The sequence below is a fragment of the Rhipicephalus microplus genome, chromosome 5, assembly GCF_043290135.1.
Source record: "Rhipicephalus microplus isolate Deutch F79 chromosome 5, USDA_Rmic, whole genome shotgun sequence".
Lineage (NCBI taxonomy): Eukaryota > Metazoa > Arthropoda > Arachnida > Ixodida > Ixodidae > Rhipicephalus > Rhipicephalus microplus.
The window spans coordinates 23,885,933-23,901,593 of NC_134704.1; the positions used below are offsets into that span (position 1 = coordinate 23,885,933).

Consider the following 15,661-nt stretch of genomic DNA (forward strand, 5'->3'; position numbering starts at 1 on the left):
GAAGACTTGCACAACACGAGCGCTCTTGTTGTTGTAGACATCAGAATAGGAAGTCAGAAAAGTTTTTAATTGTCAACGAAATTGTGGGGGGTCCGTCTGGCGAAAAGCTGCATCATACAGCTTTAATGTGCCTGAAGGCCCTCACATAGCAGCAGTAACATCAAAACTAGCGCACACACGTGTTCGGTATATATCCACAGAGAAAAAAACCCACAATTTTATTAGAATGAAAAAAAAGTGAAACATATTGCATAACACTTACAAACACATAATATTTATAAAAATAGTAATCTAATGCAGTTAGTGAGAGGAAGTATTGAAATGCATTGCTATACATAAAAAAATAGTGGTAGGTACAACGCTAAAAAAATCACTAATACAAACATATCTGTGATGCACAATAGTATAGGGAGCTAAAAACACGAAAGCCTCACATCTGATCATTCTCTTTAATATTTCTCTTCACGTTCAAGATAATGATTAGCTGTTCTGACCGATGGATACATGATAACAGATCCCGCAAGACATTGCTTCACTCCATGCACAACAGAGGCCCAACGGCGCACATTTAGTAATATATAAACAAAAAATAATACGCCTTCAGGGCATGTATATGTCACAACACTACCAACAGATGGACAGCAGGGATTAAAAAGGTGATTTACTCCACCTGATTGGCCTTCACATCACGGTTTAATACAAAGAGAAAGACGGTTGAACGTATTGTGAGGTCGACCTCTTTTATTGAGCGTCTACATTTGCAGCCGTGCATGCTAAACTGTCATTTCTCGTTTATTACTGGGTTGCTGAGGTTTTCAACAGCAGAGCTGCTTAGGCCAACCGTTAGTGCGTGAAGATTAAAAAGAACACTATCATTATAACGAGACGGCCCCCGCTCTCTTTGTTCTCCTCATCTACTTCTTCGCTCCCACATCAAGTGAGCCGATTTGGCTGGCATTCAATGCAATAATTCTCGCGGGGGAAAGAACGACTGTAGAGCGAGAGAAAGAAGGAATTAGAAAGAGAGTGAGACATAGAAACGAAGAGAAGGAACCATAACAGATTGAAAGACAGGAATAAATAGACCTAGAGAGAACGATATAAAAGGAAAATGACTAGAAAACGACAGAAAACGGGAGAAAACGACAGAAAGAGAGAAAGAAAGGGAAGAAGGAAGGAATCTGGAAAGAGCAAGAAAGAGAAAGAAATAGAGAAAGAAGGAACAATAAAGACAGGAAAGAAGACAAAAATAAAGAGAAACCCTACTTCCTTGAGGCTTGGCACCGCTCTTGTGAAGGTCATATTTTTATTTTTTGCGGTATTTTTACACATTCTTTCTGATTGATTTGATTGCTTTGTGGGGTTTAACGTCCCAAAACCACCATATGATTATGAGAGACGCCGTAGTGGAGGGCTCCGGGAACGTCGACCACCTGGGGTTCTTTAACGTGCACCCAAATCTGAGCACACGGGCCTACAACATTTCCGCCTCCATCGGAAATGCAGCCGCTGTAGCCGGGATTCGAACCCGCGACCTGCGGGTCAGCAGCCGAGTACTTTAGCCACTAGATCACCGCGGAGGGGGCCATTCTTTCCAATTAGGAAAAAATGCAGCTTTACTTCGAATGAATGCCAAAGTGTACCAAAAATGCCATTATTAACTATAGAAGACCACAATGAACATTATTGCATTTTTTGTGATATCATTTCAGAGACGTTATCCTCGTGTTTTTTTATGCCAGAAAAAAAGAAACAGCGTAGAAATTGACATTTTCACATGTAAAAAGTAATCTAACGAGAGAAAAAAAATTAAATGTACAAGCAACAATATTTATCTCGCGTTTGAAATTGTTTCAGCGGAATAGAGGGGTACTCAGAAAATAAACCGGCGAAGCGTGGTGCCTAATGACGGCCACCTTTTGTTAGATTGTAGACGTCATCACGGCGCTTTGATGAAGTAAGTACAGAAAAAAAAGTCGGCGTAGTAAATTTCCACTCACGCCCGAGAAAGAGTGCGCAAAGACAGCAAAAATCTCGCGCACGGCCCGTTCAGTAATCGCAGAAATCGAAGTGCGTCACAAGAATTACGTCAGAGGCAGCTTAGCATACTCTGCTTCTCGTATGATGATAAAATTTATAATCGCGCATAAGCAGGAAACAAAAATACAACTCCTTTTTATCGTTGCTTTTGCAAATCTGCCATTCATTACTTTTTCATTTTGCGTTTCTCTGGAGCAAAGCTTGACATTTGATTGAACATAAGAATGAACAGAGATTGGGTCTGTTGAGCAATATTTATGAATATTTTATAAAAGTAACAGCGGGAGAAACATTTCGCGTTCCGACTGGAAACTTTTGACATTTAGATGTCATGTATTATGCGTATAAGACAGTGTATATTATTCTATATTTCAGTTGGGTCGATGCGTATGCTATAAAGGATGCCGTTGGCTGCGAAAACGGAAAAAGGTCACGTATTTTTGTACATATGACGTGTTTTTGTTGGCTGTCTTTATGAGAGGGACAGAAAATAAAATTTGAAGGGGAAGAATTGAAGGCATGTGTATTACCTAGCTGAGGTATACTCGGCATCAAAACAGATGATTAAGTCTGGGCAAATCTTGAAATTTCCCGGATATTGTGGCCATACGGACGAACTGCATAGTACATATTGTTAAAGTGAAACCGAAGTAGAACTGTGAATCGATGAAGAAAATGATGATGGTGTGTGCTTTTTGTTGGTACAAGGGTCATACTTGGGCCTGCTAAAATGTTCCATGAGAAATGACATTAACATAGCAATGATCTGTAGTTTGCGGTGATTCGTTGATTTTATGAACTATGATGCTGTTACATGGCTGTACAGGGGCCTGAAATTCCACGCCCTAAGGCGGGTAACACATATAAGTATTCAAAATCATGAGGGTGATGTGAAATGCGTGTAATACAAATGATTGGCAGTGATCTTTGAAATAACGCTATAAGGAGATTACAACATTAGCACGAATATCCGATGAATAGACCTTGCTTCCAAGGGCTGCGAGGCAGGGGCTATTCCAATGCACCAACGTAGCAGCGACCTCTATCCAGAGAGGTCATGCCTCGGGATGCGACGTGACGTGAAAATGTGACGTGAAAACTATTTATATTATGTAAAAACGCGAACATTAATAACTAAAAGCGGTTCCCGAATACCTATGAACACCAATGGGTGCAAGGACATTTGATGGCTGAAAGGAAACGGAAAGAGTTTTTGTCTAACTTTAATCATTTTTGCACTGTATCAAAACATAAAGAACGGCGATTGGTTCACTGCACTTCAGATCTAGATGGCCATCGGACAAAAGCAGCGAGTGTATTTTTTGTATGTCCTATTCGTAACCTGGTAAGTGTTACTTCTTTGTAAGGTGACTTCAATGTCGGCGGCCAATTCGCGAGATGTGGTTTGATGAGGGGAAGCTTATTTTGGGTTCGCCTATACCACGAACGCTTCAAACAATACCTGAGCTTTTGTTTATGGAAGGGTTTGAGGTCCAGAGCGGGGCGGTGGTGTTTTCGTGGGCGGAAACAGCCAGCCGATCCGCCAATACTCTGAATCAGTTCAGATTGATAAGGTAAACGATGAAAACTCCAATGGTGTTGAGGCCAAAGTTGAAAAAAATTGAGGCCAAAGTGTCACTCTTGAATTTGACACTGAAATCTCTGCGCGTGACGTCATAATTTTCGAAGTAGTTTCTTTTTTTTGCTCTGGCAACATTGGCTTGACAAAATTTGTTTAAACTTTGTACGCCAAGCCTCTGGCCACCTCAGATGAGGACGCATTCTCTCTTTACCCATTAGTAAGTATGTATGACCTAGTAGATGCCACAGAAATCTATTACGTCATGGTAAATTGATCTATTCATTTAATACCTGCCTCACCACTCGCACCACTAGATCACAAAGTACATCTCTAGATTAAGTGTCATTCTTTTCTAGACTCGAAGCGTGGTGAAAGTCGATACTATATCGAATTTGTTCAATATTTGACAGAAGAGCATTTCGCTCGCTTGTGTTCATACAAGAGAATGAACAACGTAAGGCTTCGTCTTGAAAAGAAAATTCTTCAATTTCCAAGACATGGTCCTTCCTACGCGAAATATATTATTACAATGTAATACATATGTTCCTGCCTATACCCCTTTTTAAATGATGGATACTGCCGAAAATTTGAGTCTGAAGGCTTTTTGTTTGTCCTTTAAGTCCTGCCAATCACCCGCTTACCAAACGTCCTTTCGCAGTAAGAGTGGTTTTTTCGCTATTGTGCAACAGTAGTTTATAATTCGCGAAAAATATTTTTTTTTGTTTTAGTGTCTCTCTAAGGCGTTTTAGAATACGCTAGCCAACAATGTGAATGATAGGTAGTACACGGATTTGCCTAATCTTCGTTCTTCCGGCTTCGAAAGCACTCGGGGCATTGATTATGTTTAGGTGCTTGCTTTGGCTGATAGAATGGATTACTATGAAGTTTATGACCCTGTTTGAATTGATAAGCCCGAAAAGAAGGTCAAGGTGGTGAACCGGATCTGTGGAACACTTGCTGAATTTCACCTCGAGACAAAGCAGCTGCTGAATGAAGCCGAAAAAACGAAACCTAGATAGACAAATCCGCGTGCTACGCCTGTTGAAACGTCATGCTTTGCAGCTCTCATAGAAATGAGCGCCAGATCCCCCCCCCCCCCCCCGTGTTTATTATTAGAAAACCCTAAGGCACCAAGCACCATCAGATGTTCTGACAAATACTAGAAGGCTGTTGAGACTTGCCACTGCGTCGATTTTGAAGCCTTTCATGTAATCCCACAGCACATACTTCGTAGATTGATGCTCATCGCAGGTGAAAGTAGGGAAGACTGCAGTGCCGCATTAATCACAAGGAACAATATGAGAATGTCTACCCAGTCTAAGCGTATCGCTGTCTAGAATATTAATAATACTGAGCTATATATTTAGTAGTGCTTTGAATGTTCACTTGAAATATCGTGATGGCGATGTCTAATGTTTCGTGGTGCTTGACAAAATAATGCCAAAATGCGGAAGTGATTGACAAATGTGCCGTAATTCGGAATCAGGAGAGAGAGAGCGAGAGAGAGAGAGAAAGACGAGACTAATTATCTGGTGGCTGATTATCCTAGCCCCGCAAAAGGAGGGTCATCGGGAGTGATGAAACATTCTTAAACGCACTTGTCGCTGAAGCCAATGTTCTGCCAAGTGACCTTTGCTTCAAAACAGACAAGAATGATAAGCGTGACGTGAATGTAAAGGAACCTGAAACTGTTGTTGCTGTTAATGAAACACGCAAAATGTGTGTGTGATAAGATTACAGAAATTATCACTGAGGTTTGCTATGACCGCATCGTTCACAGCGAAAGTGAGGATATGACGAACGTAGTGAGATATCATACCTAAATCTAGTCAGTATATGTCCCGCGCTTATCTTACTACGTGGAATACTGGTGCTGCTACGATTTATTATGCATTGAAATTCCGAGCAGTGCTTGAATTCGTCTAACAGTATGCACTGAAGCAGTGATGAACATGACGTCTAACATTATGCATTGAAGCGCAAAAGTGGCACGTGTTAACTTTCTCCTTAGCACAGTGATCTATTGTGGCAACGTTCCAACGTTTCCACATAGAAAGTAGACACCGACTACTGAAACCAACCGACAATGAAGCCGGAGAAGGTATAGGGGACATTCCTTGTAAGGACATAAAGGAGACAAAAAGACAACTTACAATTTGTAAAAGAACCTAACCTACCCGAATCTTGTGTTTAAACGTCTGGCTAGTCCCAGATTTATAGATTAGAGACAGCCGATTTTTGGAAAAGCTGTACCACAGTTCTACTTGACCTATTTACAGAGCACGTTTATTTGCATCGAAGCACAACCATATCTAGAATGCAAGTGTACGTCGTCGCACAACGTCCGTGGCAAATGGTGTCACTTTTCAAAATCGTTCCGAGTAGCCTTGCTTAATGATCAGCGGGGATTTGTAATGTAAATATTTAACAACTGCTGAGCAAAGGTGTCAGCCGTTACGTTTTATGCTACCAAGTACAGAAACATGTACCTCCACTCGTATTTTTTTGAGTATTCATTCAAAGGAATATTTTAATTGGATGCCCTGCATGGCCACCGAATAGTCAACACTTGCTTGAAGTCGACGCTTCTTGCACGCAGAAGATAGTCGTAAGTGCATACGAGGACAGCGGAAAATCCATTCCTGAAAACGCCGAATTTATGCAATGTCATTGCTTTAAACAGGCCATCATTCCGCACATATCGGAACACAAACAGTTCATGAAACACAGAACATCAAACTCTACCGACCACGCTCCGTAACAGAGCCCAGAAAATCATGGCAACAACGCGGTTGTTTGACAAGGGCAATCGAAGTACACTGGAGCCCTGAAGAGTATATGACTATGATGGTAATGTTTCACTCTAGAATCGTAACGTGATGGGCTCATTCAGAAAAAAAAAAAAAAAACTTGCGCCCGCTTTGCTTTCTTTCCGCTTGCCTATTGCCGGCCGACACTATCACGACGTCATTCCGTTGATGACGTCGCGGATCGCTAGCGCTGGTGGCTCAACCAAAAAAAAAAGAAAAAAATGCCAGGCCGAACCAACTCCGCACGCATATCGCACTCTTTGATACATTGGGGTTGAAATGACGCCACCGACCAGACAAAAACTGACGGCGTTGCCAATAGGGAGGCTCTTACGCCGCGCGACGAGTTAAGCGATTCGGCAGTACATAAAGCAATTAAATAGTACGGGTGATCGAGCCACAGGGAGGTGAAAAGAATAACTGTGGCGAAACGAATGGGACATTGGCGAGCAAGAAAAAGAGCGTTTTCCTCACCATGTCGAGAGTGACAGCAGATTGCGGTGCAGCAAAGTGCCAAGCTCGAGGGGACAAACTTCCTCACTGCACGAAGGATAGTGACGGCGCCGCCGGCACAAGGGGCGAAATCCAGTGCTGGGTCAGTGGGCCGACAGAGCGTTGGACGCGGCGGCAGAGACGGAGGAGCGCCGGACCACCACACGCGCCATGCGCACTTGGCCTCGGATGTCGGCGCCGGTGGACGGACAGCATTCCCGGCATCCCTCCCTGCTCCGGGCCCCTTCCTCTACACGGCGCCTTCTTCCAGAGCATCCTCGCGCGCCGGGAGAGAGAGCTCCCTCTTCCTCCCCACTCTTCCCCACTCCTCTTTCCCTTGCCGCGCTGAGCTCTCCCCGCCGCCCTTTCGTTCGAGCCAGCGCCGCCACGAGGGATGGCTCCGTCCGGCGTCTCCTTTATTTACGTCCCGAGAAACCCATCTGCTGGGCTCTCCCGGCGCCGTCGACGATGGCAGCGGCACCTAGGGGCGCGCGTTTCGGCCGCTACGGCTTACCATTGGCGGTCGCCTAGGCAACCCGGCGCCACGGCGTCCCCCGATGCTGGCGATGGCGCTTGCCTCGCGCGCGTGTCGTAGACCCGTGAACTTAACTCCGAACTTGGTTTAGAGCGTGGAGAATGACAACGCCAGTCACGTCTGCGTCCTTTGCCGTGCGTTGCTTTCCTCTCTCTGCCGTTCTTATATCTTGCCATTGACTAGCGCGACTCGATAGCGAACCTCAATCGTCGCTGTGATCGGCGAGCGCAAGTTTGACGCGTCGTTAATCTTTGTCGAGCACGTGCCGCTGATTGAAAAAAAAAAAAGGTAAACTTACTCCGCTTCCACAACACTGCCGGCTCCCAAATCGCCATGGACGCCGGCCTATTTTCGAGGGTAGGGACAAAAAGAGGGGAATCTCCGGGACATTGCAGTGTCACCACGGACGCAGACGCTCTCAAAAGCATGCCAATGGCGGGCGTCGCAATAAAGCCAATTTTCTTGTTTTGTTTGGGGAGCGCGGTTCCGTTAACCTCGCAGAAGCTCTCTCTTTCCTTCTCTATTTCTCTGTTTCTCTGTTTCTTTCTCTTTCTTTCTTTCTTTCTTTCTTTCTTTCTTTCTTTCTTTCTTTCTTTCTTTCTTTCTTTCTTTCTTTCTTTCTTTCTTTCTTTCTCTATTTCTTTCTTTCTCTATTTCTTTCTTTGTTTCTTTGTTTCTTTCTTTCTTTCATTCATTCTTTCTTTCTTTCTCTCTTTCCTTCTTTCTTTTTGGCTTTTGTTTTTCCAGCGCCTTCCTTGTTCCTTTCTATATTCCTTGTCAGCATCTGACCCAGATGAACAGTAAGCAGCGAGGATTAGAGCATCCGAAGCACTGAGACAGCACGGACGCTTCGCTTATATATTTTGAATACTTCTCCATCCCCTCCACGCCGCTTACTCGGTTCGTAAAACTTTGCGTCGCTTTTGTTCCTTTAGACTTGACTATTTTTACGTTGTCTTCCGTTCAATCTCCCTTCATTTTTTTACCACATTTTATTCTATTCTCACCACACCGACGGCCTTCCCGGCCCGCTAATCTATATATAGCATGCCCCTGTTTCCGGAAAGCGCCGCGGCCTCGCGTGACCCCTTTTGCCCGAAAGGAGAATATTACGCTGCGCTATAAATTCGCCTCTGAGCGTAGGCGTCACCCTTTGAAATGTGGCCACCTGCGGCAGGTATCACCCTTTCTCGGAAAGGTACAGAGCAAAGCCGAAAGGCTTGTAGCTGTGCACTAATTGATTTCGATCTGTTTTCCTTCTCGCGCGAATGACGTCACACAATGCATTTAAATACCGCACCTTAACCTAATGTGTACACATTGCTGCTTCGTGTATTCCTTGGTGTTTTATTGGTGGTCTTATTTTTTGTTTACAATTGCATAAGCCCCACTACTGCCTTTATGTTAGACATTCGGTTTCCAGACTCGTCAAATTGCCCTTGGACTGCTTTTATCTACAACTCCTCAATCTCTCTTGTAAATTAAAAAAAAATGAATTGAACTTATTTACCTAAACATTCCTGTGTACCACTCGCCCTCTAAAATAAGATAGGCTAACCATTCAATGTCTTGTAGATAGAAATAGCTCATACATATGATATCTTTATTGCTCTGGAATCGGAATCTATATTATAACTTTTCACCGTATATGTCGTATTCAACGTCAAGGCATACCCACCACCACAATCCTAATTCACTGACATCATATTTCTAAAAAAAATATTTAAGTATTCACATTTACTTAGCAGTCTAAGCAATCGGAAAATTTTTCATTGCCTTCGCCACATTAATTACTTCAAAATGTAATTAGGCTGCGGCGTTTATATATTCACCCAATTTGTTTACACCAGTAGAACACTTGAAATGTCGAATAAATAAGATTGCTCACTATTATCGAAAAAAAATCCGCAGTAATGCTTTGTGATAACGGTTATAATTAACTATAAGTAGTCGGAAAGAGTGTTTAAATTCGAACGCACAAGTGTCCTTCTTTGCTTTGCAAATGTAGAGGCTGAGAAATGAAAAATTTTTAAACTTCGAGATGACACACTCTGACAGAAAGACCTCCGCCGGAAGCTCAATATCTTTAGAAATGCAGCCAATTATACATTGGAGCCGTTTGTTCACTCGTTCCTCAAGGCGCACGAAAACGATCCTTTCTTTACGAGCATCAAGCATTTCTCTCCTCAAATCTGACCGTTGGGATCTTTGTGATTGCGTTATTTGTTGGAGGAATATACAAAACCACCGATTGATTAACATTTTTTCACGAATTTCAGTGTAAATATCAGATACTTAATTCCTTTAAATGTATAAGTTCAACACAATACACGCGTCCGCTTTCATTGCGGTATCAGTTTTTTTTTGACGCTGTCATATCAACAGGAGATTTTAAAGGTTTTTTTTGCCCATCTACCACCGATATTAGCTAATTTAAGAAAATAATCCTTTCAAGACTGCGCCCGGAGAGGATATGAGGGAAGAAAGAAAAACACAGGCTGCTAACTCTACGTGTCAAGGGGCGCGAGAGACGAGGTCGGCCGGGGCGAAGTATAGCTTCCGCGATAAGAGGCTAGAAGTGGAGATTTGGGAGGTGTGAGCCGCTATCTCAGACGTGCAGGCCCTCGCCTCCTCATATTCACGAGCCGCGGCTAAGAAGTGCCGAGCGACGGTACGCCACAGAGTCAAACTACTCCGCCTTTGCCCCGAGATGAAAGAAGATGGTGAAAAAGGAGGACGGGTACGGAAAGAGAGGAGGCGATCGGAGATTTACTCAGCCGCCTCGCCCGAGGGCCGAGCGAAGGGGGATAAGGGGGAAAGAGCTATATGCAGCCCAGTTCTTCGAGAGAAATTGCGAAATCCTCGAAGGAGCGATCTGCCACAGAGGCAGTGCTGACAGCTTTGTAGGGCACGAGAAGGAGGGCAGCGAGGGATGAAAGACAAAAAAGAAAGTTGGGGAAAAGGGTGATGCGGTCCTGAGTGAAGAGCGAAACAGAATATTAGGAAGCGGGGTAGGTAGAAAGTGCGAGTGGTGTACGAGACTCGGCTTTGCGGAAAGGAGCATGAAAGCTTCATCTCATCTGCTTCGTAGAAAGGCACCGAGCGAGGCGCATATGCATGCGACTGAGCTACCTCATCCGTTCTGGCCCCAGCGCGCGACGGCGAATGACGGCACCGAGGCGTCGGATTACCGTGATGCCCTTCGTCGTCGCCAACTTCAAGAGTGTCTAACACGTGGGCTGAACGCTATCCAGTCCTCCCTATATAGTCTCACCGGCCCCCCCGTTCATTCCCAGGCTTGTCTCTGTTTACTCCTGAAGAGCGTCGACTTGGTCATTACGTTTTTCTTTTTTTCTTTTTACAGCGAAAGCTGTTGTGATCAGAATACGGGTCACGTGCGGCGCCGTAGTTGTCTGTCGCCGCCGGTGTCCGTAACCACTATCGCACAAAAAAAAAAAAAACATCCAGAAAGAAGAAAAAAAAAAGGCAGATCCCACGTACCTGGGAATGGACGTTATGCGAAGCACGCGTAGGGAAGGTGACCGTGTTGCAATTTTTTTATTGTCACATCATGAAATGACGCTAAATATATGTACAAATGTTGCACGCACAGACATATGCTGAAGAATTGCAGATTTTTATATAACCATGGTTGTTTGCACTTGCGCGACGATGCCCACTGGAAGATGCGTATTAGCAACACCAGAAGCTGATATGAAGCGCTGATGCTCGCGAGGATGCTGTCCCTGGACACTGCTACGTAAATCGACTGCAGCGCATGGCACCTAACCACAGTTGACGTTAACCCGACGTGACGGCTCTATCAAAGGAGTACATATGTAATGTTTATAAATTTGGGTAGGCAGCACTGGAACCACTATTGAAGTTTCACGAAGATTGGCGTCTATTTGAAAAGTAGTACTGAGACCTGGCCTAGCTCTGTGGTAAAATGCTTCATTGCTACGCAGAATTCTTGAGTTCGATTCCTGCTGGGACCCTGACATTTATTCCTTGCATTCGTCGGGTCGACACTACCGATGTCGGGTATTTCGTAACGCTGAAGCGTTAAAAGTGGCCATGTACGTTCTCGTCGTTCGGCATCCCCAGGAATCCTGGACATAACATGTCGCGCCATCTCTCGGCGGCAGCCGGATCACCTCAGCGAAACTGAATGGGAGGCGCACGAAAAAAATTCATATCTCACGAACCAGACGCGATACCAAACACGACTCCCGGTTTATAATACTACGCAACCACCATAACATTTGACGCCTAATTTAAATGTCGTGCGACTAGGAGCCTTTCTTCCGAGACAATCTGAGTATTTTTCCACACAGCCTATGGGAGCGGACCCAATTTTGACACACTTTGGCCTCTTTAAACATCGAGTGGCAAAGCTTAGAAAATAGATCTGAAAAACGACTCCCGGTTTTAGATTGGCTGATAAACTATCTTTCTATTAATATAATGCGTTATTTCGTAGCTTAAGCCATGTAGCTTCCTGGATCGTTTTTTGTAAACTTTATAAACCCTTTTCATAAATTTAAAGCTGGCTTTCTTGCAATAAACTTTGGTATAACGGAGAAGCCAGTTAAAAATTAGTAAATAGCGTGTTGCGCTGTTTGGTTACAGTTTGACGAGGAAAACGCGTCCATGTGCAACTAGGGCCTCATTTCCACTTGATGAATGGCTGGTACTGCCGTTAGTTGGACGAATATGCAGTGCAGGGAAGCGAACTTTCGGAGTATAAAATGTGCTTATTTGTTGTTTTCAAGGCCCGCATTTGCATCGGTGTGTTTCAGAACTGCTCGGGGCGCTCAAAACATTTTTCAATGCATGTACTTCGTCTTGCATTTAATTTTTCACGCATCACTCGTATAAAAAAATCACGAGGTCCGAACTGCGATTCGTGCACCAGATAGAGGACTATGGATTGCTGCAGCGAAAATAGAACGCGTTGTGAGTATTATCATTCGGAATAACTATATCGCGCAAGAGTACCTTAAATGTGAAATATTCATTAATGAACTTAGGTAACTTTGGGCGTATCTGTCTTTCTATCTAGCCGATTACGACTTTGTGCTCTCCGGACCATATTGTTCATGGGGTTTATATCAAAACTGGTGGGGCCTAACACGACTGTATGGCAATCATAAATGATAGGTCATAATAAAATCATGTCTTGTTTCTCATGAACAACATTGTTTATATGCCGGGCTCTCCGGACCATATCGTTCATGAGGTTTATATCAAAACTGGTGGGGCATAACACGACTGTAGGACGATCATAAATGACAGGTCATATTAAAATCATGTCTTGTTTCTCATGAACAACATTGTTTATATGCCATGGTCATAGTGCAATAGTGGCTGTTTCATTAACTTGATATATACCAAAATCGATACGATGAGACAATTGTGTGTGACTAGCATAAATGACAGATAGTAATGCGAAAATCGTGACATGCATGTCATGTAGCATGACATTATACCATACGCATGGTGCGTGTGTGGCCGTTTGGCTAGCTTTACATGTTCTCAGTTTGTAATTCTGTCACGTGATTGTGCAATGAATAATTTAGGAGCTAAGATGACAATCATAAAATCCATTGCATGTAAAACATGATTTACGTGCCCTTCTCACGGTGCGCAAACGACCATGTCGCTAGCTTGTACAACGAAATTGTTATTGGGTAATATGACGCTAAGACAAACGAAATTACATGTCTACACATGTAATTATGACATGCATGTTACGTATACATATCTTACTGCTTCCAGGTTGCTTCACATTAGACCAGCTGAGTATGCGTTAGGGGAAAAAAAGCAAAATATGTTATACTTGTTACTCAAACAGAAATGCAAAGCGTTACCACCCTGTGTTACTTGCAAAAAAAAGGTAGCCCATTACCGTTACAGTTACCAAAAAAAAAGTAATGGACTGTTACCTCGGCCGTTATTCCGCGGTTGTAAGTTTTAAGATGTGCCTTTGCTGCAGGATCTCAAATAACAAATTTTAAAATCTCAAATATATGTCTCACAAAAAGCTTCTAAACTGAACGCGGAATATACGCGAAATGCTCATTTAATGAGAATTACTTGTACAAATGTACCAAAACTTAGCATTCTTCATCAGCTATCCGAAAGAAAACATCATAAAACTCAAGAAATTTAGTGTAACTGTTTTTTTCCCTGTTAATAACAGCACATCTACTGGACAGCACTCTGATATTGTGCACCAGGTGCCAGTACAGGCACCTGTACAGTACGAAGGCCTGAATTGGCGCCTTCCTTTATTTACTGGCGGGGTGCTTGTACTACCAAAATATATGCACAAATTTTGTGGAAGTAAAGAAACGCTTTAATGACATACGCGCAAAAAATATCTGCGTAATTTTTTTCATTTCAACCTGTCTAGTCACCACGAAAGGGTACGAGCGTTCATGTGAAGGTGTTCAATCTTCAGCCTGTGCTCAGGGGTCTTATAACCAACAACGTATAAATGCCATCGGAAAAACAAAAAAGGAAACTTGTTCTGGAAACAAAGCTGATAAATCTTATCAAATTTGTATAAACTTCAACGTATTAACTATCATCAAATATTGCATATTTAGACATTTCTCAAATATAATTTTCTGTGCTTTACAAGTCTTAAACAATGTTATTTGTTCTTTGTTCTGCATACACTTCATGCGCATAATGTCTTATTTGTAGCGCTAATATTTGAGTTTCACAACGTTTTTATGCGTAATGTAATAAACATGAGTGGTTATTATATTCTAGAACATATTTTAAATCAAATCCTGTACGCGGAACGCACCACATCAATTTGACGTTCGTGGTGTCTACCACGATCTTTGCATAAGTGGCTGTTAATATGCAAAACGAGCGTGACCCAGTCAGGTTCATCGCTGGCGCTTCAATATTTGTCACTCTGGGGTCCCTGTTCTCGCCATTGACTAGAAGCCGTAAAGTAGAGTAAAGAGTCAGTATTTTAATCAAAATAACTTGCATTGACGTCACTATTATCACCATCTTTTGATACCAGCTAGTTGAGATGCTGCATGAACTTTTGCTCGACCGCGCGGAGCAAGAAAATGTGGCATCAAATTAGTGCCGAGGCGCTGCGCCCTGCTTCCATGCCGACTTGGATGAAAACGATTGACAGAAGTCTGTCTGGTTCGGTATGAAACAGGGAGATGATATAGACTTCAACCAAAAGTTTTTAATAAACCCGATGTTTCGGAACCGACTTGGTTCCTTCTTCATGGGTGACTGGTTGGTGGTTCGTAAAGAAAAGGAAGAAGTGGCACATACCCGCCCGTGGGTATGAGCCACTGTCTGGCGCGAAGTGTTTGTCAACGTACACAATGAGATTGTGACATTACTCATGTCTTTACTAGCCCGTGATATTCATCAAACTATCTGACCCTCCAATGCTAATTTTGGTTCACGCCAACTTAAAGGGTTGACCACGAAAACACCCAAACGTAAGCGGTTAGATAGATAAATAAATAGATAAATACGCTCGAAGTCGCCGAAGTTCACTAAGAAATGCTTCGCATTTAAAACACTGCGAACACAATGTAATTCGAACCAGGTCCGCTGCGTGGCAGCCCAGTATTCTACCACTGAGCCACGATGGTGCTTGGAACTCGTTCCAAAACTTGCCTTAGGTAGGTTTGACGCCGGGAAAGGAATCACGTTATTATGAATAGTAAAGCGTAATAATAAAGTATTAATACGAATTGCGTAACGAGTGGCTCGTCCAATGCTCCAACCGATTACAAAAGTTTGTTCTTGATCACCTATTGACTGTGGCGCATACCCACTTCAGGCGTAGTTCTTCACGGTCGTCAGCCACTACATAAATAAAAAAAATGAACAAAATGCCTTGCAAGTGTGTAGCGGATACCACGCATCTCCGTAGAATGACGAAGGAATGACGAAGGTAGAATGACGAAGGCCTACTACACAAAAAAATTTTGACATAGTGCGTACCCTGCAAGTGTGCTTGGGCATGTTACTCGAAGAGTGTTAGAAAAAGGCTGTGAAAGGCCACTCTTCCCACTTTTTTGTGATTGTGCTGAGCGTTCTGCACAGGCCTGACGGTTTTTTTCTTCAACCTCTTCTTTCTTTTCTCCCTTTCCCAAAATGAAGAGAAGTATGCGTGTTTTAGCCGTCTTAGAACGAAACGGGATC

The 15,661-nt window shown here is 43.2% G+C and overlaps 1 protein-coding gene across 3 annotated transcripts in view; it reads right to left on the reverse strand.

Annotated features, from left to right (window-relative positions):
- Positions 1 to 15,661, reverse strand: part of LOC119173957 (uncharacterized) — a 224,473-nt gene that overhangs the window by 177,692 nt on the left and 31,120 nt on the right. Inside the window, exon 1 of one of the 3 annotated variants that reach the window (XM_075895015.1) lies at positions 6,907 to 7,203. The exons of the other annotated variants lie outside the window; for them this stretch is intronic. The gene's annotated coding sequence lies outside the window, so the exon portion shown is untranslated. Of the gene's footprint in view, positions 1 to 6,906; positions 7,204 to 15,661 lie in introns of those variants that run through there. 3 annotated transcript variants of the gene reach the window in all.